Source organism: Benincasa hispida, chromosome 5 (assembly GCF_027475165.1).
Source record: "Benincasa hispida cultivar pf3 chromosome 5, pf3_genome.v1.1, whole genome shotgun sequence".
Lineage (NCBI taxonomy): Eukaryota > Viridiplantae > Streptophyta > Magnoliopsida > Cucurbitales > Cucurbitaceae > Benincasa > Benincasa hispida.
The window spans coordinates 48766106-48788999 of NC_143482.1; the positions used below are offsets into that span (position 1 = coordinate 48766106).

Consider the following 22894-nt stretch of genomic DNA (forward strand, 5'->3'; position numbering starts at 1 on the left):
TCTTACTAATGCATTGGTCATGCCAATTCTTGGTTTTCTCCTTATAAATTTTTGCATTTTCATAAGCGTTCAGCCACCACTCATCTAGTTCGTTGAGCCGCAGCTTCCAATTTTCCCTCGCCACATCCAGGTCCAAGTTCAGCTTTTTCACTGCTTGGAATGCTTTATGCTCCAATTCCAATTGTAAGTGGCAGGATTGTCCAAATACTAAGCCATAAGGAGACATAACTATTTTCATTTTGAATGCAGTTCTATATGCCCAAAGAGCTTTATCCAGTTTTTGTGTGCAGTCCCTTCTAGATGCATTTACCACTTTTTCTAAAATTGACTTAATCTCTTTATTCGATATTTCTGCTTGCTCTTTTGTTTGTGAGTGGTAGGCAGTAGCCACTTTGTGTCTAACATTATAGTTAGCAGTAATTTAGAAATGATGCGGCTAATGAAATGTGTACCTTCATCACTTATCAACGTCCTTTGTGTCCTAAAACACGTGAATATGTGCTTGGTTAGAAATTTTGAGACGGTTGCTGCATCATTTTTCGCACAGGCCACTGCCTGAATCCACGTAGACACGTAATCTACTGCCACTAGAATGTATTACTGGCCATGAGATGGAGGGAAAGGCCCATGAAGTCAATGCCCTAAACATAAAAAAGTTCCACTTCGAGTATGTTGTTGAGTGCCATTGCATTCCTTGTCAAGATGTTGCTCGTGCGTTGGCATGGGCCACATTTTAGAAAATATTCCCTTGCATCTTTGAAGAGAGTAGACCAAAAGTACCCACTCTGGAGGACCTTTGCAGTTGTCCTCTATCCTCCAAAGTGACCTCCATAAGGAGAGTCGAGTCGTCCAGATAAAATGTGTTGTACCTCGACCTGAGGGATGCACCGATGCATAAATAAATCTTGGCCTTGTTTGTATAGGAACGACTCATCCCAAAAGTAGAACTTATAGTCATGCATAAGTCGTTTCCTTTGTTGGGCCTTAAAATCTTCTGGAAACTATTTCGTGGTCAAGTAATTGACAACTCATTCAGCATACCACGGCTCCTTGTCTTCAACCTTGAGCAGACATTCATCAGGGAATGCATCTTCTATTTTATATTGGCCCAACTATATTTCCTTATTCGCCAATTTTAATAGGTGGTCAACCACCTGATTTTCAATACCTTTTAGATCTTTGATCTATAGGTCAAATTCTTGTAGCAGCAGTAGATAACAAATGAGTCTGGATTTTGCGTCATTTTTATCCATCAAGAACTTGATAGCAGAATGAACATTCCAAAGGGACATGTAAAAGTAGTTTTCTCTTGGTCCTCAGGGGCAATTAAGATTTGGTTGTAACCAAAATAACCATACAAGTAAACAATAAAACTCTTTTCCAGCTAATCTATCGAGCATCTGGTCAATGAAGGGAAATAGAAAGTGGTTTTTCTTCGTTGATGCATCCAACTTCTTGTAGTCCATACAAATACGCCACCTAGTTACTATTCTGGATTGGATCATTCGTTTTTGCTATTGACTACTACAGTTGTGCCTTCTGTTTTAGGCACGTATTGAACTTGGGTGACCCATGCTATCAGAAATAGGGTAGATCACCCTTGCGTCGAGCCATTTTATACTTTCTTTCTTCACCACTTCTTTCATCAAGTGGTTAAGCCTGCATTGGGGCTCGAGATCCAGTCTTCCCTTCCTTCAATCTGATTTTATGCATACAATATGATGAACTGATGTCTCGGATATCAACCAGCATCCATCCAATTGCACGTGTATGCTTTTTAAGTACTCGTTGAAATTATTACTGGTAAGACTGAGACTGTATTGCTGAAATTATGACAGATAAGTTACTCTTAGTTCCAAGAAAAATTGAATCAATAGGTTGACATTATTTTGTGTCATCTGAGAACTTTAATGCGTTCAAAGCATTAAATTCCACTTATTGGTTATCCATATGCATTGTGAGTTCAATCAAAACCTTTCTATTTTCTAGAAACGGGCGTCTTAGAATGATTGGAACATTCCTATCAGCATCATAATCTAAGATGATAAATCTACCGAAAATATGTATTTGTCCACCTTTACAAGAACATATTCAATCTTTCCTTCTGGATACGTGATAGAACTATCGGCGAGTTGAAGCGTAACTGTGGTAGGCCTAGCTTCACCAATTCTAAGTTTCTTGAAAATTGAGAAGGCATGAGATTTACACTGGCTCCTAAATCACACAACACGTGCCCCGCATATATTCCACCTATCGAACAAAGGAAAGTGAAACTACCTGGATTTTTTTGTTTCTCAGGAATTCTATTGTTGATCAATGCATTGCACTCATGTGTTAACGCTGCAACTTCGATCTTGTTACTCTTCTTTTTCTTTGATATAATATCATTCAAGAACTTTACGTAACTCGACATTTTCTCAAACGCTTCAATGAATGGGATATTAATGTGCAATTGTTTAAGGACCTCAAGCAATCCTTTGATATGCTTCTTGTCATTCTTTTTCTGTAATCGTCGAGGGAATGGTGCATTTTGACGTACCTCAGGTTCCTCTGGGTTAGATGTGCTTGGCTGAGAATGACTAACAGAGAATGATCAATTCTATTGTTGATCAATTCATTGCACTCTTTCTTACTGCTCTCTGTCAAATGTCGTAGTTGCTTGCATTGTCTCCTCATATATTGAAGAAGATCTTTTCATGGGTTTCTCTTTTAATCTACTGACGATCTACCACTGCGCAATGTCACCACGTGACACTACTCCTTTCCATAGTGTTTTCTAAGCGCTTTAGTCTTACTAGGCAATACTCCATATGGTCAATTCTTTACCTCACTAGCAATTTTTCCCCACTTGCATCTCCATGTTCCTGATCGATGATGCTTGGCTTTTCAGCAATGCATCATTCTAAGCGATATACTCTTTCAACAAGTTTTCAAGCGGAGTTTTTGAGCTCAATGCATGGCCTCCTTGTTAAATGATTGATATTGAGGTTGTTGCTGCATAAGCTAAAATCCAAACGGCGACCCATGCCTAGGCTACTGATGCGTTCCTGCATGATGTTGATCCTGCTGGTGACCTGCCTAAGAAAGGTTAGGAAGATTTCTCCATCCGGGGTTGTGTGTATTCGAGAATGGGCTATTTTTTATGACAGACTGACTGTAGATTTTGTGCACAGTCCTTATAGTTGTGTAGCTCTCCATAACCTACACAGCTTACCATGGGTTGTATGAATGTTTCCACTTGCTGTATACTCTGCATTTGTGCTGCATTGTTCATCGTAAGATTCATTCTTGTCATCGCAACAACTTATGTCGAAAGAATGGCCACTACATTGGTATCAACAACATTCTGAGAATGCCTGCTGCTGTTTGTTCTTGAATCATAAGCATCATCAACCCATTCTATGTTATGCTTGGCAATCCAATCTAAAATTTCCTTGTTATATGATTCATCCATAATTCGCCTGCTGCGGCTGCATCAGCTGCCATTTGAGAAGGTCTATTTAGTCATTTATAGAAAGTTTCCATTTGAATAGTCAAAGGTAGTTCATGATTGGGACAATGTTTGACCAACCCTTTAAATCTTTCCCATGGCACACTAAGTGTTTCAAACTCTCTTTGCTCGAAATTCATAATCTCTCGATGCCTTCTTGCATTGACCGTGGGAGAGAAGATTTTCTGCATGAATTTCTCCACCAACTTATCCCATGTTGTTATCTTGCCCGACTCTAAAGAGGTCACCCATCATTTGGCGACATTACGTAGTGAGTAAGGGTACAAGGATAGTCTGATAGCTTCTGGTGTGATTCCAAGAATAAAAAATGAGTTGCATATTTCGAAGAAGTATTTCATATGTGCATGGAGGTCTTCGTCGTAGGCTCCTCCAAATTACCCTACTGTCTATAGCATTTGGAGCATCACTGATTTCATCTCGAACCTAGTCTCGTCTGGCATTAGATAGATGATCCCAAGTGAGAACTCATATAATACTGGTGACGCATGTTGTTATTCACCATATGGATCAGATTCAGTGCAACATTAGCTAATTGCTGAGCCATGTTCTAATTAATCTGGTCATCTACTTTTTTTTTCGTTGTTGTTGTTGCTGCCTTAACCTTCAATGACGATACGATATGTTTCTTCATCTCAAGGTTCTTTCAACTTTTGGGTTGTATATGAGCTCGGGAGTGCTCTCTTTGCTCATAAAACATTTACAAGTTCATGATTAACTTCTTGTAATCCTTTGGTTGAAAGTTTCTGCAAAAGATACAAAAATCAAATTCTAGTTAGCTTCGTTACTATAATCCCCAGCAACGCCGCCAAAAACTTATTTGCCTCATAATGCTGATTCTAAATGTGCTTATGAAGATGGATGAGAATGGTAATGAATAATTAAGGTGAATGAAAATGGATGAAAGAATGATCTCTCTCGTGGTATGGGAATTAGGTGATGCGTTGGAGATGTATGCGTATAAGATCTCCAAAATTAGACCCAAGTATAAATCTAACTTAAGTTTCCTGGTGTAAACCCCGAACCCCACTTTCCCTATTTAAATATGTTTATTGTTGAGAATACTATAGTGAGAGGTCTAATATTTGAGTTAATGTGGAATTATAGGGAAATGGGTAAAGAATAAGAAAATGAAGAAGGAAAATGCTTAAATATTGGAGACTTGGTTCTCGGGTGATTATAAGTTAGCCTAGCAAGAAGAAATTTTGGCTAAGTGTTGGCCGTAAAAATGGTGGTTGAGTATCGAGTAAACACTAGGCAAGAATCGAGTAAACATTGGGCCAACATCGAGTAAAAACTGGGTGAGCATCAAGTAAACACTAGGCGAGCATCAAGTAAACACTAGGCAAGCATCGAGTATACATGAGCGAGGAAAGGATCGAGCATCAAGTATGCGTGAGCGAGGAAAGGATCGAGCATCGAGTTTAAGCCATGCATGAGTGAGGAAATGCTCATTGGCGCACAATGATGGGTCTATTTAGTGGGATCAACCCTCTAAGTGGTTAATGTGGCAGTCTAATAAGGATGCATGGCTGACAAATTCAGGTATAAAAGGAGAAAACTAAAATCAAAAAGTTTTTTTGAGCAAATCACTCAAGCATTTGAACAGATTTCAATGCCATCTGAAAGCAAAAGAAGTCTAATTGAGGGTGGAGGGCTACGGATTTAGAAACCATTAGGAACTTGCTGAAAATTTGAAGAAAGTACAAGAAGGTCAAGCTCTCAAGTAATGTAGGGCCAGTGCTAGAGTTTTGAAGATTTTGACCAAGCTACGAAAACTTATGAGCTCAAGTTTTGAGGTAAGCATCTTATGAAATTTTTTAGCAAGTTTGTAGAATGAAGTTTCTTGAGAAAAGCTCTGGAAAATAAGTTATTAAATGAGTAATTTGAATATGAAATTCTTTGAACACACCGGCAGCTGCTTGAGTTGAACAAGGTAGCAGCTTGATGATTAACACGTGCGTACGGGCTGGGGCAAGCCTTGGCTTGTGTTGGGCAGTTAGGTGACCATAAGTGTCATGGATGCCAAAGGGAAGGCCTAGGCGTTAAGGTGCAGCAAGTGGACGCCTAAGATAAGGAAGGACGAAGGTAGGGCATGCGTTGACACTATTGTTGTTGCCTAGCCAAAGCTTAAAACTTAGAAATTTCTCTAGGTACTCAACGTATAGGGAAAGCTTTCGTTGGAAGGTAAGACTTAAGTTTCAAGAAAAAAAATGAGTTTATTTGTGAATGCTAGTCTCAAAAGGAAAGCCCTCTATAGTAGCTAAAGTATTATGTTGTGTCCACAAAGTTGACACCAATAGGGGAGGCTTACCATCCACTATGGAGTTGCCAAAAGCCATGAGTGACTAAGTGTTTATGATGTTTTATTGAAGTTTTAAATAAAAGTTTTATCTCATGCTAAGTTAAGTTACAAGAGTTTTCAAGCAAATGTATGTGTCCCACGCATGCTAGTTTAAAAGTTATAAAGTATGATGTTTTCTAACGCATACTAACTCTGCAAAGTAAAGCTTTTTAACATATTTTAGTTAGAAATTATTTCAAGAACATGAGATATGGGTTGGTAGTTGTATTTTTAGCTTATATGTTGAATGTAGCTCAAGTTATTGTGATTTATGTTTGCATGACTCAGTATAAAAGATTTTAATACATTAAGCTTGATACTGAAGGACTTAGAGAAGGTATATGAGCAGTAGTACCTAAGGTATGAAACTACATAGTTATAACCACGTGCACGTAGGTAGTTTGACATTGAGGGATCAAGAAAAAGGGTTCTCTCTCGACTAAGGCTATTTGTTGAGGGTTTGAGCAAAAAGGTTCACTCTCAACTAGGAACCAGTTTTAAGCTTATGATGAGACATGTTGTGATAAAGCTTCTATGTTTAATTGCTTGGAAATATTTTATTATTTCTATATACAGTTTTCTAGTGCAGTTAGAAGCATGAGAACGATGTTTAAAGTACTCACTACACTAGTAGCTCACCCCATTTCATATGTTTCTTTTCCCCAAGTAGTGGTGAACTTCCCTGAAGATAACTCTGCTACTGCTCCGCCACTAAAGAACAAGACTTTAGTTTCCCAAACCATTTAAATGTTTGTCTATAATTACTTGTACACATGTTTTGATGCATTTAAGGACTAGTATGTGAGTTGGGTTCCTTAAGATCTTGGTTTTCTCTGTTTATGTTATTGATGTATGGAACCTAGATGTATGTGACTGTTGGTTGTTGAGTGTTTATTGCATGATTGTTGCTATCAGGGTTTCTAGATAGGTTAAGCAGGTTAGTAGGCAGTAAGTGCCAATGAAAGGGTTGGTAACTACTGCAGTCATGTCTACTTCCAGGTTTAGAGGACAATCTGAAGGGAGTGTGACACCTGGTAAGTCCAGGGTCGAACGTAGTGACTCTAGAATAGCTATTGCAGACTTTGTTCTCGGATTTGGTGTAGATGTTTCCTAATTAATTGAAGTGTTGGTTATTTACACTAAGTTACTAGCACATGTGCAAGAAGAAATAGAAGTTTAGAGGAAAAAAGGGATTTATGGATGAATGGTTCTAAGTGCAATTGGTATGCGTTGATTTTTAAGCAGGAATAGCAAGCTATGTAAGCACAATGATCATGAGATGAAGATGATATGGATGTCTGTTACAATCTACATGTGTATGCCATGTGTTGGAATGTCTGTTCTCTACTTCATCCTGTGTTCAATATCTCTCGATGCGACTGCCACATGTAATTCTATCTCTAGGGTGCATGCAATGGATAGAAAGAACAAGCAAAATACATGAGCAACTCTGTCTCTAAACTTACCTCACGCTCTGACTTAACGTGTTATATAGTTAAATTGATATCTCGAGTGATTTAATAACTTAATAACTTTAATCAACTGATCAGGAAGATTTAAGCACAGATCTCAAGCTCTCATTAAGTCAGAAAACTATCAAACACAAAAAATTTCGAATGCAAACAGATGGAAATGTGATGAATGGTCAAAGATAAGATTGAATTAAAGATAACAAGTGTTTATACAACAATCTCAGCTTAATGAAATGAACTGGTGAATGGAAATGAAAGAATAAAAAGGAATCAAGTTGTAATGTTCAATCTCTTGGCCTCTCTGGCTTGATTTTAATTCTAGTAGCTCATATTGATCAACGGTGAATAGTGGGCTTCTGTCCTACTTCTTCTTGTACATGGTAGAGAGCTCTACTTCTAGATACTCTGAAAACTCTAACTCCCTAACTCTACAATGTTTAACACTTTTTTCTTGCAGGTGGCTCCTCCTTTTATAGGAAAATCTCAGCAACTTCGTGATTGGACTTGCATTAAATTCCATACCCTGGAACAACCACCTAGCACTTCTAAAATTATCAGATGTTGCCAATCATATACTCATGCCTGCAAATGGTGATTTGACATGAATTGCACGAGCTAATGTATCCTTCATGCATCGGGCATTCTCGGACGTATACACCTTGCGTCGACCTAGTCTACAACATAGTGAATTTCTCTGGTTCCTGCATTAAGGTATGTTATTGAAGAAAATTTTACTAAAAGGATACTTTTGTTTTAGCTAACTGCATGTATGAAATTTAATGCATTTTTCATCACAATAAATGCATTTATATCACTAAAGATCCTAATTATTCAAACTTTGAGAGGACAATAACTTGTATTTCTACCAGTTATTAAAAATCAACAAAGAAAATTAAAATTAACATAAAAGTTCATGCTTAAAATAAGTATTTTAAAAGTTTTTTTTTCCTGAAAAAGATACATAGTGTGTCAATAAGTGTATACAAATATCTCAACTAGGTTACACATTCTTAACATCTTCATCATCTCCCACATCCCTTCATAATATTCAATAATAACTGGGGCATAAAAGTGTTGGAAATATCTTAGAACTTGCAGTTCGTAAATTGTGTGTCAAACATTTTATTTATCAATAAAATATTATCAACTATTTTATTCAATAAAGTTGTTGACATTGCATTCTATTATGAAAATGTAATAAACATATCCATGGCTATAGTATGAATATTTTAACTTTATGTAATGACATAAACAGGATCAAGTTAATAGTATATAGTCTAAATAGTCTATAAGTATATGGATGAAATTAGGTATCTCATCCTTGAAACACTATTGGATGCGGCCCATTTTGTATAGGTGATACAAATAATGTGATACACTGATCATTCATGTAGAGATATGTGAATGAGGGCATCCTATGCAATGAGTTTGCATATAGACTAGACCACCAAATAGTCAATTTTTTTTTTATAACGACTATTTACTGTTAAAACTAACTATTTCATACTAAAGTAACCTAGAATAACTCAATCTTAATCCTGAGCTAACTACGAACTCCTATTTATTCGAGATTATCATTTGACCTACATGGGTGAGAATAGTCCAACAACACTGCTCAATAAGCTTTCCATTTTGGGGATAAGACCGGACAGATAGCTAGGGACATAGCCTTACAAGATGGAATTCACTCCTACTCGTTTTAGGGTTAGCAGATAGGTTGTTCTCTTAAGTGCTAATTTCAGTTCCTGAACGATCGGGGCCCTGCCTTCTCATAATAGAGAGAGACATGATTCATTAGTAGTATTATGAATAAATTGTTCATTAGAGGGTCAGTGAGAACTTGAGGAACAAGATGTATTTACAGGAGTAAAATGGTAATTTTGACCCAGCTGTAATTACGAACGACCTGTGAAGGATCGACTTACTGATTATGGTTTACATGGACAAAAATATATCTACAGTGAGGAGAGTGCAACTATCGAGCTATAATGGTATGCCTTGATAGTTAACGAATAGTAATTAATTCGATTAAAGAGTTTAACGAATTAATTACAAATCTTTGGAGCTCGTGAGCTATAGATCTATTAGGTCCCTCTACTAGCTCATATATTGGAATAACAAATTGAGTATTGATGTATGAAATTAGTGTTATGAATGGGAAATGTTCAAATTCAATTTTAGGGTTTTCAATCGATTGTATATGATACAATTAAAAACATTTAATTTAATTGAAATTAAACGAAAATGGAAAATCAATTAATATTTAAATTATGATTTAAATATGAAATTGATTTATATCGGTGAAATTGGTGTTTTATTAATTTAATATTAAGATATTAAATTAATATTCTTTTAATTAAAAAGATTATTTAAAAATTAAAATTAGTTTTATTTAAATTAATTATTTTTTAATTAATCTTATAAAATTAATTTAAACATAAAACGAAATGATTTTATTTGAAGTCATATTAGTGGATTTTTCCATTTTTTGGGAGAAATCTACTAACTACATTTTATTTGATTCTCACCAAATTCCAATTGAATTTTGCAATAATCACCAAGTAGGTGGTGCCATCCATGCAACCCTATTGATTTACATGATTTCTATCTATATATAGAAGCTCCATGCAAAAAGATGATAGATCTGAGTATACTGAAGTGGAAAATCTGAAAACCTTACTCAACCCTCACTAGTTCGTCCACAATTCAACTTAGTTTGAGTGTTTCCATCACACATTCTTTCTTGAGCATAGTAGAGAATATCTTGGTGGTGGTCTTCTTGAAGATTCAAGCTCAATTTTGGTGAGATTCTGCTGAATTCGCGGAAGAGACTTTCAAAAGTAATATGTGTTTCAAACCCTCTTATGAATATCATGAATAACATGTTTAAAACTCAAATTAAATGTAGGTTAAGTACTTATTGATTCTAAAGTCTTCCATTGCGTGTTATATTACTCTTTTGAAAAAGACACTACAAGAAGGGGCTAGAGAGAAGTCTAGTAAATGAAAGGTGGATTACATAAAAGTAGCAAGATTGAGAGCAATGAAAGAAATGTTGTAAGCTTTAAAAAGCTTTGATTTGTATGACCAACATCCCATCAAAGAGTAGATATCTTCCCATAGCTTTGCAGTACTATTGAATTTGTCATTTAATATACGTTTGTTTCTTTCATTCCAAATAGTCCATAACATAGCAGCTGCTGAGTTAAAAATTAATGGTGGTCTCTTTCTTTCTTTCTTTTTTTTTTTTTTTTTTGAATCCATCTTCAAGCAACAAATATTCTTGTAAAGCTCTTGTATGTTGATAATAACCAAAGTAGGGGACCCAACAGATTTTGAAGTTTGTTCTAAGACATGGTTGGTAACATTGCAATGAATGAACAAATGGTTCATATTTTCTCCACTTTGTTTGCATAAAGAAACACCAGTTTGGATTAAAAGATATATTAGGAAGCCTTTCTTGTAAGATTGTAAGATTTCCATGATATTGAAAAATCAAAATAGAATAAACTAAAAACATTACAAACTAACGTACATTTTAAAAGTTCAAGAACCAACAATAGAACAAATCAAACTAATATTACTTTTATACAAGACAAAAATTCCAAATTACACCTATACATATTACAAACATGCTACTACATGACAACATAAAGACACCCAATCATACTATTACATTTTTTATCTAGTTTAAAACAAACAAGATATAAGAGTATTCAAACTTCTGACCTTCACTTCCATTATTAGAAAGCTTACATATATCCTACTATATATTATCATCAGGGGAATTTTTTTTAATTAAAGAGAGATGAATATTACATAATCATTAGGGTTTCAAGCAACAGGAATCCAAACAAAATCATCAGCAGGGAAGAAATGGCAAATGGGCATGTCCCCTGGTTGAAGTTTGAGGACTTCAAAGGAAGGATGGGTAGGGTTCCATTGAGAAGTATCCATATGACAAATTGCCAAAGCTTCAACTCTATCTCCATTTTCACCTTCCAATTCAATTTTCAACACTTTATTATCTCCTTCTTGGTAATAACAATAATAAATTGCAAAAGGGGGAGTTGTTTGAAGGCAAAAGGGATTTGATCAGCTTTTTGTTTGGGTAAAAATGGAGGGGATTTTGAAGGGTCTCTTTTGGGGAAATAGATTGGTAGTTTTTTGCCAACCTTTAGGTCATTGATTGTGAAGAAAACTATGAGTAAAGGATTCATATTGTGATTCATATGAGATGATGAGAAGAATAATGATCATTATTATTATTGTTCTTCTTCGGAAATTGATCATCTTGGGAATTTTGAATATTATTTCCCATTTGTGTCACCATTTTTATGATGGGATTTTGTGTACTTGATGTTGCCTCAATAAAATCCTTCATTTCAATTTGCTTGCTCTTCTCATCAATTTCACTCATGGAAGTAGGGTTGACAAAAATCCTCGCGGGATCGGATCCACATCCCATCCACGGTTTGATTGGAGATGGTGATCAAACCGAACATTCTAATCGGGTCCCTGGTTGGGGATGGGGGGAAATATCTCCACGAGGACGGGAAAGGGGAATCCCCCCTCCCTTCACCCTGCCCCGACCCTATTTCCAATCCTACACGGAAGCTTCAATTCTTCTTCAGCAAACTGCACAATATGAAACTTCTTAGTTTTTTTTTTCTCAAAGAAAGTTGATATTATTTTTTTGAACAATATATATCTTAATATGGTATCCATAGGTGAATCAGGACATCTCAACTAGGTTGACATATCTGTAGCACCCTCATCATACTCTAAACCAAAAGTTGATACTAAGGCTCATTTAATAATCATTTTGTTTTTTTAAAATTAAGCTTAATTATAAACACTATTTCCACTTTTTATTTGCTTTGTAGTCCATATTCTACCCATGCTTACATTTAAATATAGCAAAGTTTTGGAAAAAAAAAAGAAAAATTTTCTTAGAAAAATAATTTAATTTTTGAAATTTGATTATGAATTGAAATGTTTTTAAAAAATGTGTAAGAACAAAGTGAAATTGGGAGAAAAAACGAGCATAAATATAAAAAATATAAAACAAAAAACGAATTTAATATCAAATTGAGCTTTATAACAGCAGACTAAAATTTAGAATTAGAAGCCATTTTTTCTCTTTTTAAGAAACTTTACCATAAGTAGAAATAGAAGATTTGGAAGTAGTTTTTATTTTTATGGATGATTAAATTGGAAGTACGTAAATGATATGAATTATTGTCTTTTATTATTTTGTCCATGCTTGTATATCATGTAGACCATTGCTGACTTTAATTGAATTATCAAAATCAAAATTATTTTCTCCATGTTGATTACGTTGTGTATAAGCTTCCAAAGAGTCGATATATATCTATGGTTTAATTTATTGGAATCATATCTAGAAAGATTCTGCTTTATTTAGGTAGAGATATTATATGGTTTAAGATAGCTCTTGAAAATTATACTACTATCCTTTGTCGGTTCATTAGGGGATAATAAGGACTCGTTTGATAATGTTCCCGTTTTTTATTTGTTGTTTCTGTTTCTCATTTTTTAAGAAATGGACATGTTTGATAACTATTACTATTTGATGTTCTAAAATTTGAGAAACGTTTCTAAAAAATGGTCAAAATCGAGCAACTACAAAAATAACTTCTTCTGTTCTGTTTCTCTTTTATTTGAATGCGTTTGTAAGTTATATCAAAGTGTAGACTTGGTTATTTAGTAAGCAAGCTTACCCAAGGTCTTTTCTTACTTTAAAATATTGGGATCAAATGTCAGGTAAGAGTGTTTTTTTTCTCTTCTATATTTTCTTGTTTTCAATGTTTTTTTTTTCTTAATTTCTTTTATAATTTTTCTTTCTTTTGTTAAATTTATTTTCTTTATTATTTTATATATTTTTATATGTTAATTTAATTTTGAATTTTAAATTTTCAGATATTTACATTTATATATTATTAATCTGAACATGTATATATAAACATTTTTCTGAATTCTTAATATTAAATTTTTTAATATGTATTTTTATTATTATTTTAATTTTTTTTAGTACATACAAAACCAATTACAATGCTATAATATATAATTTTTTTTACTAAAATATTCATTTAGATTCATTTTAATATTTTTACAACCGCAACATTTACATAATAATATAATTAAGTTATATTTGAGTCGACATCATTTAAAACAAATGTCTTAAGTGAGAAAGAATATAGCAAATCGAATTTTAACAACACATAAATGATAGAAAAAATTGTATTATTGTCATTGATTTTACATCCGGATTGATATGTATTTGATAATGTAAATATCTGATAATTATTTTTTTTATTTTAATGCATGCTAGTAACAGATAACCGTTCTTGTGGCAACAGCTAAAACAACCTCACCATTACCGACTCGAAGAGTCATCTCTCCTTGTGGCAACGTTTGCCAGGAACTAAATCCTTGGTAAGAGGAACTGACATGATTGGTAGCACCTGAATCAAGGATCCAAGTAGAATCATCATTCTCTACCAGACATGTCTCCAAGACCAATAAATCATATTTATTGTCTTGTCTCCTCTTTTGGAGAGTAATGGAATGGAGGTCGTTTGCCACGAAATTCATTTTACACAATTCTTTCCACTGCAATAAATCAGTCATTATTCAAAGCTTTAAATGGAAATACTAACGAGTTGCTGAAAAGAAAAAGACATTGACCTACATTAGGTTTTAAGCAAATACCTGTTGTAAAACAAAACAACATCCAATAAGATTTTAGCAAAACTAACAAGAACCCCGTATGACATCTAGTTTCACAATGACGCTTCAAAGGTTTAGGACAAAAGCCAACGAAGGGAGGTCAGTTATCCCTCCTCTTAATTGAGAAGTTCTCAACTAGTCATTAATACCAGAACAACTCTTGTTCCTATAACGACAAGACATCATTGATTTGGCCAAGAGATCATTAACTTACTTAACAATCTCCCGTAAGTGTGACCTGCCATTCTAAGCCCTAGAGCTCCGTCCCAAAAGGCCAATCCGAAGGGAAAAAATCCGATTGGGGCAAAACCTAAAGCGACCCTATCCATTTCTGGAGTTCACCTTGATATTGACCAACTGCACAAAACCCATCCGAAAGGGGACGCTCTGAAGGCGACACGAGGGCGTACAGAATGATCTCACGGTGTGAACCAATTACAGAGACCATAGGACGTGTTGACACACACCCTTCACCCACTTACTATAAATACTCTCTCCGTCCACCTTGATATTGACTCATGCAAACATCATCCTAAGGGGGATGCATCCTAGGGCATCTTGAGGCCAAGCATGAATCTCACAGTGTGAACATACAGGGAGAAGCGTGAGTGGAATCATAGACATATCTGATACGCCTCCTCCTCCCACTGAGTATTTTATAACCTAAGGTTTAGTTTACTTAGAAAAAACACAGCTAAGGATTTTAACTAAGTGACTTTTAGGTTTTTCCAAGAGTAACTTTTACCTTGGATAGTTGAAAAACTTTTGATCATCATCCATTAAACTCTTTAACGGAGTCTTGGACCAAATCGTCGCATGCTTGTTGAAAATCTATCTAATTCACCTTTCCAGGTAGGTTCCCAGGTAGGGGTGTTACGTTTCCGTCAACTTAAGAATCCCAGCCTAGCCAGAACCTACCTTAGACAAAAGGTCCCTTATAGATAAGTTTACAACAAAATTAATCTTTTATTCCAACCAATTTAATCCTATTAAACCGGTTTTAAAAGATAATCTAGGTTACTAAACTCTTGAGAACTACTTGAACTTAGGTCTATCTCAATCCAATTTTAAGACCCCTTTTAAAAAACTTGAGTTCACCCTAAGTCTGCATGCAACTCTGAATTATTGATTTTAGGTCTAATTTCCTTTATAACACTTATAAACGGAAACAACCACCATAATGCGAAGCTAACAATGCAAGGCATTCATAACGATTATAAACAGCCTAAGTGTCATGCTCAATGTATTGTCCATTCATTGCTACTTCTTTTATATAACACTTATACAAAACAATAATGAAACAAGCAAGACATGCTTCCATTCACCCTTAGACTATAACACTTATAATAAAAGGACGATGCATGATAATGCTCAATGCATGCAAAATATAACTCTTATATTTCATGATACATGCGCATGCTTTCAAATAATTTCTTCATGCTTGATTATAACATTTATAATACATGATGCATGAATAATTGCACAACTTAAGGTGGGTTTTTAACTATATGAAAAACACTTTGACATATAAGCACCATACATCACATGTATAAGCAATAAAAGTTGATGAACCGGGTAAAATTGCCTTAAAACACAAAAGAAAAGCTAATTATTACAAATACAAGGAGTCTCTGGTTCAAACAGGGCAATCGGGTCTTGAATCGCTCAGCAAAGCATCGTTTCTCCAACCATCCTTCGTGTACTAAGCATCCCACGATCGTCTACATGATAAAACAAACTCTTTACTCGATCGCTTAACAGCACTCCAGAGTTAAACGATTATTTAGCATTTACTATACAATCGTCTAGAAAAATCCAAATGATTTTTTAGCTATTACAACACGATCGTGTACCTTTACTAAGCGATGAAGCCTGAAGTATACAATCACTTAGCGTGCTCTGCACGATGCCCACCTTTCGCGATCGTCTAAGCGACTACGATGCCGCGAAGCACCATCGCCTAAGCGATCGCTTAGCTAACGTCTCCGTATCACATACGCACGATCGTATAGGTAGTAACTAAGCGATAAAGCTTGCTAACTACACAATCATCTAGCGCGCGCCTTCTACTAAACGACCAGCATCGCATGCTCCCACTACGATCGCCTACCTCCAGCGCCTACGCAATCGCGCAACCAACGCCATGCGATATGGTAAATGATTTACCCCATCGCTTAGAATTAGCTAAACGATCGATTAGGAAATACTACACGATCATCTAAAAAAACATCTAAACGATCGCTTAGTAAAATCCCTACGATCGTTTACCTAAGGCTACACGATCCGATCAACGTTTGATCTTCTTCTTCGTTGAGAACTGCATCGCCATGCGTCGAAGCTTTATCACAAATGACTCGACGAACTCGAACTTTTCAAATTACAGACTCACTTACAAAGTTAATTTCGCCCAAAAACATAGGGGCCCTTACAATTAACACTTTGTAATATTGAAAGCTTTAACAAAAAAGGCAATTTAAACCCCAAACATTCATCAAATTCATTCACAAATGCAGAAAATGGTTAACTACAAATGCAGAAACCCACTGCGGCTGTAAAAAAACGTTCAATTCAGATCTGTAATTTGGAATATCAGAAAACCTGGCTCTGATACCAATTGAAGAAAATCGGAAACGAGATTTCCATGAGCAGTGGATCAAGACTATTTCAGATTATAATCATGAATCAACAATACATTTACAGTCGTCTTCAAAACAAATGGTTATACAATTATATAGAGAAATTACAGCATGAATAAACTCAAATGCATAGAAAGACAAACTCTACGCACATCGACAGAAACGTCTCCACGTTCCGATGCGCAACTCTGATCGAATAACAGCATCCACGAGCGTTCGATCTACATGGTCACAAACTCCTCCGCAACATGAACGGACTCCTCCAAAGAACCACGAATGGCCTCCAAAAAATCTCGACGGTGTCGAGTTGAATCTGACACCACCAACAAGGCGACCTTGGTATTCTCGGTGTGAGAATCCAGAGGGTGGGCTCTGTTCGAACTTGGTATGAGGCAGACGAACGGAGGAAACAACGATCGCGTACATGACTTGGCAAGTGGGAGAAGTCGGGGACCTATCGTATAGGTTGATGCACAATCGTTTAGATAAAGCTATGCGATCGTCTAGCAAAAGCTATGCGATCGTTTAGTTTTATCATTTAGCTCGGTCTGTCACATATAGACTCTACACGATCGTTTACCTTGAGCCAACGATCGTCTAGCAAAACTATGCGATCGTTTAGTAAACACTGCATGATCGTTTAGCTCACCCAGCCGTCGTTTAGTAAATATGTATTTACTTGACGACCACCGTGAGTTTCTTTTAACCAGGGAGAAAACTCAAAAATATTTTCAAACTTTTGTAAAAACTCTTTTTCAAAATAGGAAACCACTTTCCTTTTAAACTCACGGTTGCCATGATCCAATAACCACCCACTACTTTGGTTATATAAAAAAAAAAGTATTAATTATCTAATAATTTATATTATTATAAACATAAATGATAGCCAACTTATCATACTATATATATAACCTATAGTTTTAATATTTCATCTCATGAAACATATAAACCATTGTTCTTTTTCTATTCCATGGTACTTAATGTAAATCTCATTTACATCAATCCTCCACTAGATGTATCTTATACATCATACCGATTATATCATATATAATCAAAATGCCTCTTGTCAATTTGAACATTTCAAATCAACACCATGAATTGATCCTCAACAGAATCCAAGCACTCCACTAAAGACCAAGAACTGATCCACAACAGAATCCAATCAACACCAAGAACTGATCCACCATCCGTTAACTGCCAGGCACTCCACTAAAGACCGACAACTGAACTCTTCTCACTACAAATATATTATGTGTCCATCTTAACCAATCAATAATGCAACAACCCTTCACAGATCGCTCGTAAGTACAGCTGGGCCAATAACCATTATACCCCTGTGATTATATCTGTCTCCTTAAGTACCATTGATCCCTCTAATGAACATAAGTCATAGTCCCACTATGACTGAGTCTTCTCTTCCAAAGAGAAGTTGTGGCCACTATGTTCAAGCCCCGGAATCAGCCCTTAATGGAGCAATCTCTCTACTTATCCCTGCTTCGAGAAATGAGTGAATTCCATCTTGTGGATTGAGTTCCCAACTCCCAGATTAGGCAAGTCCCCAAAAAGGTAGGCATCTTGAGTTGACAATCTGGCCACTCTCACCCATAGTAATCAAAGGACTGCCCTCAAAGGAAGGAGTTCATAAAACACTCAAGATTGAGGCCGTGTCACCAATGGTCGTTTAGGTGAGATGCAAGTCTCTAGTATCAACGACGTTATATACAGAGTCTAGTCATCTCGTGGTCCAGGTCTTATACAAACTCTTTGTATAGGACATCCCCGCTCCACGTCTCCATACGAATGGTCAGGATCTAACATCTGTAGTAGTTCACAACACTTGCAAACCTCTACAAAGCGGGTCATATCCGTAATGTCACAAGGATCAGGTATCCCACCTTAATCCTTATACTATAGATCGATTTAGGTTATCACTCAAGGCATGATCCAATTGTATATCACATATACATGCTTAAGTTCACATAAGATAACCAAGGAGTTTTGTTTATTGGTTATGAGTAAATGCCAGAATTAAATAACACTTATTTTATTCATTGAACAATGTGTATCTTTACAAAACAACGAGACTCCAGGAGAATTAGGACACCAATCCTAACCTGATCTATTTGTATATCACATATACATGCTCAGGTTCACATAAGATAACCAAGGAGCTTTGTAGATTGGATATGAGTAAATGCCAGAATTAAATAACACTTATTTTATTCATTAAACAATGTATATCTTTATAAAATAACGAGACTCTGGGAGAATCAGGATACCAATCCCAGCAGATGCATCATCTGATCCATCTTATCAATTTTTCGTTGGTCAAGGCTAGCTAGAATGTGTTCTAAGAGCTATTACTCATCTTTGCATGCCAACTCGTTGGGGTCAGGTTGTTAGGTAGTGGCTTGTGGGGTTTGTTCCAATGTAGGACTGTTGGAACTTGGAGGTTCATTAGATCGGAGTGGTGGTGTAATAGGTGGGATGTTGGTGTGTGTGTGCAAGGAGCCTAATGAAGATGCGGGGGAAGACTTGGTTACTTCGACGGGAATGATAGTGGCCAGGGGTTCAATGGTTAATTGAACTGTCGAACCCATTGTAGGCGATGGAACGGATTGAAAGTATTCAGAAGTCGGATTATGTGTCAGAATGTTTGGTGAGATGGTTGATATTTTGCTATGCATCGATGGTCATGCATTGATCATGTGTTGCTGGTGCATGCGATGTTCAATAAGCTGAAGAATGTGCAATATGGTTAATCGTGTATGTGATGACCATGCGTCCCTGTCACTAGTTTTCTTGCTCTCTCGCCAAGTATAATGAGAACACAAGTTTCTCGGGATGATTCGAGGTCGAACACAGGGACTTGCAACTAAGTAATGTTCGTAAAGTAATGTGTTTGAGGCGGCGAATAAAAATAAAAAGAAAGAAGTTGATTGTTATGCGCTACTCCTTCTCCTAGCTAAACAGACTGAGCAATTGAAGTTTGATGATGAGAATTGGTAGAGATGTGGCAACTATTAATACGTAATAAGATGCATGGAGAAGTAGAGTTGAGGGAAAATTTCACCAAGTTATTAAGTTTGGTCGCAAGGGTAATCCCAGCTCACCACACTACCGCATCGCACAACTCTCGGTGGTATCTCTATAACGCATGGATGCGTTGAGCATAAGATTATTTCTATCTTTAGGAATATTGCTTACTTTACTTAGTTAGTTCCATGACTTACCCTCTCGGGTAATTGATTATAGCTACTCAGCTCATAGACAAGCATTGCAATAGCCTTGAACTAAGCATTACGATAGAAAAGGAATATTACTTACTTTGTTTAGTGAGTTCCACGACTTACCCTCTCGGACAGTTTGTTATATCTACTCAGCTCATAGACAAGCATTCTGATAGCCTCGAACTAAGCAACAAGGATTGACACACTATACTCGCGCAACGCACACCTCTCGGTGGTTTGCTACATGTGTCATATCTCTATGTCGCGTGATTGAGTATGTGATAACTCTTGCAATCTGTACTTAACTCATTGCAATGAAAGTAAAAGATGGTAAAGTAGAAGATGATGATGAAAATGATGGTGAAAGAACTAAAGACATGCATTTATTATAAAATGTATTAATGTCTTAATCCAAAATATAATACAATACAAAGGTAAGAAGAGAGGTGGAAAATCTCTTGCAATCCGCACTTAACTCTCGGTGGGGTCGGGTCCCCGCGGGTCTTTGCCCCGATCTAAATCCTTGATTTGATTGGGGATGGGGATGGGTCCCCAAGGGGAGCCATTTCGCCTGGTGGGAATTGGGGGAAATATCTTCTGTGGGGACGAGGATGGGAAATCCCCCCTTGCCCTGCCCGGCCCGACCCCGTTGCCAATCTTACATGGAAGCTTCAATTCTTCCTTCATCAAACTGCACAATATGAAAATTGTGAGTATTTTTTTTTTCTAAATGGAAGTTTATACTATTTTTTTTTAACAATATATATTTGACTATGATATCTATAGGTGAACTAGGATATCTCAACTAGGTTGACACATCCGTAGCACCCTCATGATACTCCTGCCCAAAAGTTGATACTAAGACTCGTTTGATAACCATTTTGTTTTTAAAAATTAAGCTTAATTATAAATGTTACTTCCACTCTTTATTTGCTTTATAGTCCATTTTCTACCCATGTTCACATTAAAACATAGGAAAGTTTGAAAAAAAAAAAAGGAAAAATTTCTTTAAAGCGTAATTTTGTTTTTGAAATTTGATTATGAATTGAATTGTTTTAAAAAAATGTGTAAGAACAAAGTACAAAAAAACATTGGGAGAAAAAACAAGCATAAATTTAAATAACATAAAACAAAAGACAAGAGCGTTATCAAACGGAGCTTTATAACACCAAACTAAAATTTGGAATTAGGAAGTTGAAGCAAGTAGCGAGTCTGCTGCCCTCCATTCTTGAGTGCAGTAAAATGGGATGAGATATAAAAAATAGTGTGGAATAATAAACTACTTTTTAAAATTGGAAGTAGTTTTTATTTTTTATGGATGATTAAATTGGAAGTAGTTTTTATTTTTTATGGATGATTAAATTGGAAGTACGTAAATGATATGAATTATTGTATTTTATTATTTTGTCTATGCTTCTATATCATGTAGGCCATTGCTGACATTAATTGAATTATCAAAATCAAAATTATTTTCTCCATGTTGATTACTTAGTGTATAAGCTTCCAAAGAGTCGATATATATCAATGGTCAATTTATTGGAATCATATCTAGAAAGAATTTGCTTTATTTAGGTCGTGATATTGTATGATTTAAGATAGCTCTTGAAAATTACACTACTACCCTTTGACGGTTCATTAGTGGATAATAAAGATTCGTTTGATAATGTTCCTGTTTTCTATTTACTATTCCTGTTTTTCATTTTTTAAGAAATGGACATATTTGATAACTATTCATGTTTGATGTTTCTAAAATTTGAGAAATGTTTATAAAAAATGGGCAAAAATAAAAAAACTATAAAAATAGCTTCTTCGATTGTGTTGATCTTTTATTTAAACACATTTCTAAGTTATATCAAAATGTAGACTTAGCTAGTTGGTAAACAAGTTTACCCAACACATTTTCTTGCTTCAATATCTTGGGATCAAATGTCAAGTAAGAGTTTTTTTTTTTTTTTCCTTTCTTTAATATTTTCTTCTTTTGTATTTTTTTTTATTTCTTTTATAATTTTTTTCTTTTGTTAAATTTTTTTCTTTATTATTTTTTATATTTTTATGTTACTTCAATTTTAAATTTTGAATTTTCAAATATTTACAATTACGTTTAATTTTAAATTCTCAACATACATATAAAATTTTTTTGAATTTTGAATTTTGAATTTTTTAATATGTATTTTTATATATATATTTTTTGTTTTTAGTACATACGAAACCAATAGAATGTTATAATATATAAATTTTTTTTACTAAGATATTCATTCAGGTTCAATGTGTTTCCAATGTACATATTTATAGGACAATTAGTCCTCTGGTTTTAGTTGACCATTCTTTCTTTACAATAGCAATATTGTAAGTGCATCAGTCGAGTAAGAAGGAGAGAGTTGCATCACTTGGAGACATACTCCGATCTGTTTACTTTCTTTGTATCGTGATTCATTTGAGAAGAGATGCTCAGAGCTTAGAAGGGTACTTTGCTCCTAGAAGAAAAGATACAATTCAAGTGAAAATGAGTCTTACGACTTGAGGGAAGCTCGAATCTTATAGAGAAGGAGTCTCCGTCTTAGGGGGAGCCTAAGACATTCTTCATTAATACTACTACTTAAAGGGAGCCTAAGTTTCTATGAGAGGGAGTCTCAAATCTAGGGGGAGTCTAGGTGTATATTAAGTGATAAAGTTGATCGTGAGTCACTATAATTGTGTTATCATTACAGAAAAGTACTACGTCGTAATTGTTTATCATTGATATTAGTAAAGTTATCTTTCCTGGGCATGTTGCCTCCCAGACAAAGGTATTTTACACCAAACTAGGTTACCAATCTCTTTTGTTCATATGTCTCTTGATTATTTCTTGTAACTATTGTGTGGAATGTTGTAACATTGTAGATGACATGGTTATCTCCAAGTAGTCAACTTCTTGTTGGATCAACACCAGCACACAGGGAAAGAAATCAGGATCC

The 22894-nt window shown here is 35.4% G+C and overlaps 1 pseudogene; it reads right to left on the bottom strand.

The window, feature by feature from the left end:
* Nucleotides 1–11054: 11054 nt before the first annotated feature.
* LOC120077346 (BURP domain protein USPL1-like) lies at nucleotides 11055–11984 on the bottom strand (annotated as a pseudogene).
* Nucleotides 11985–22894: the final 10910 nt, after the last annotated feature.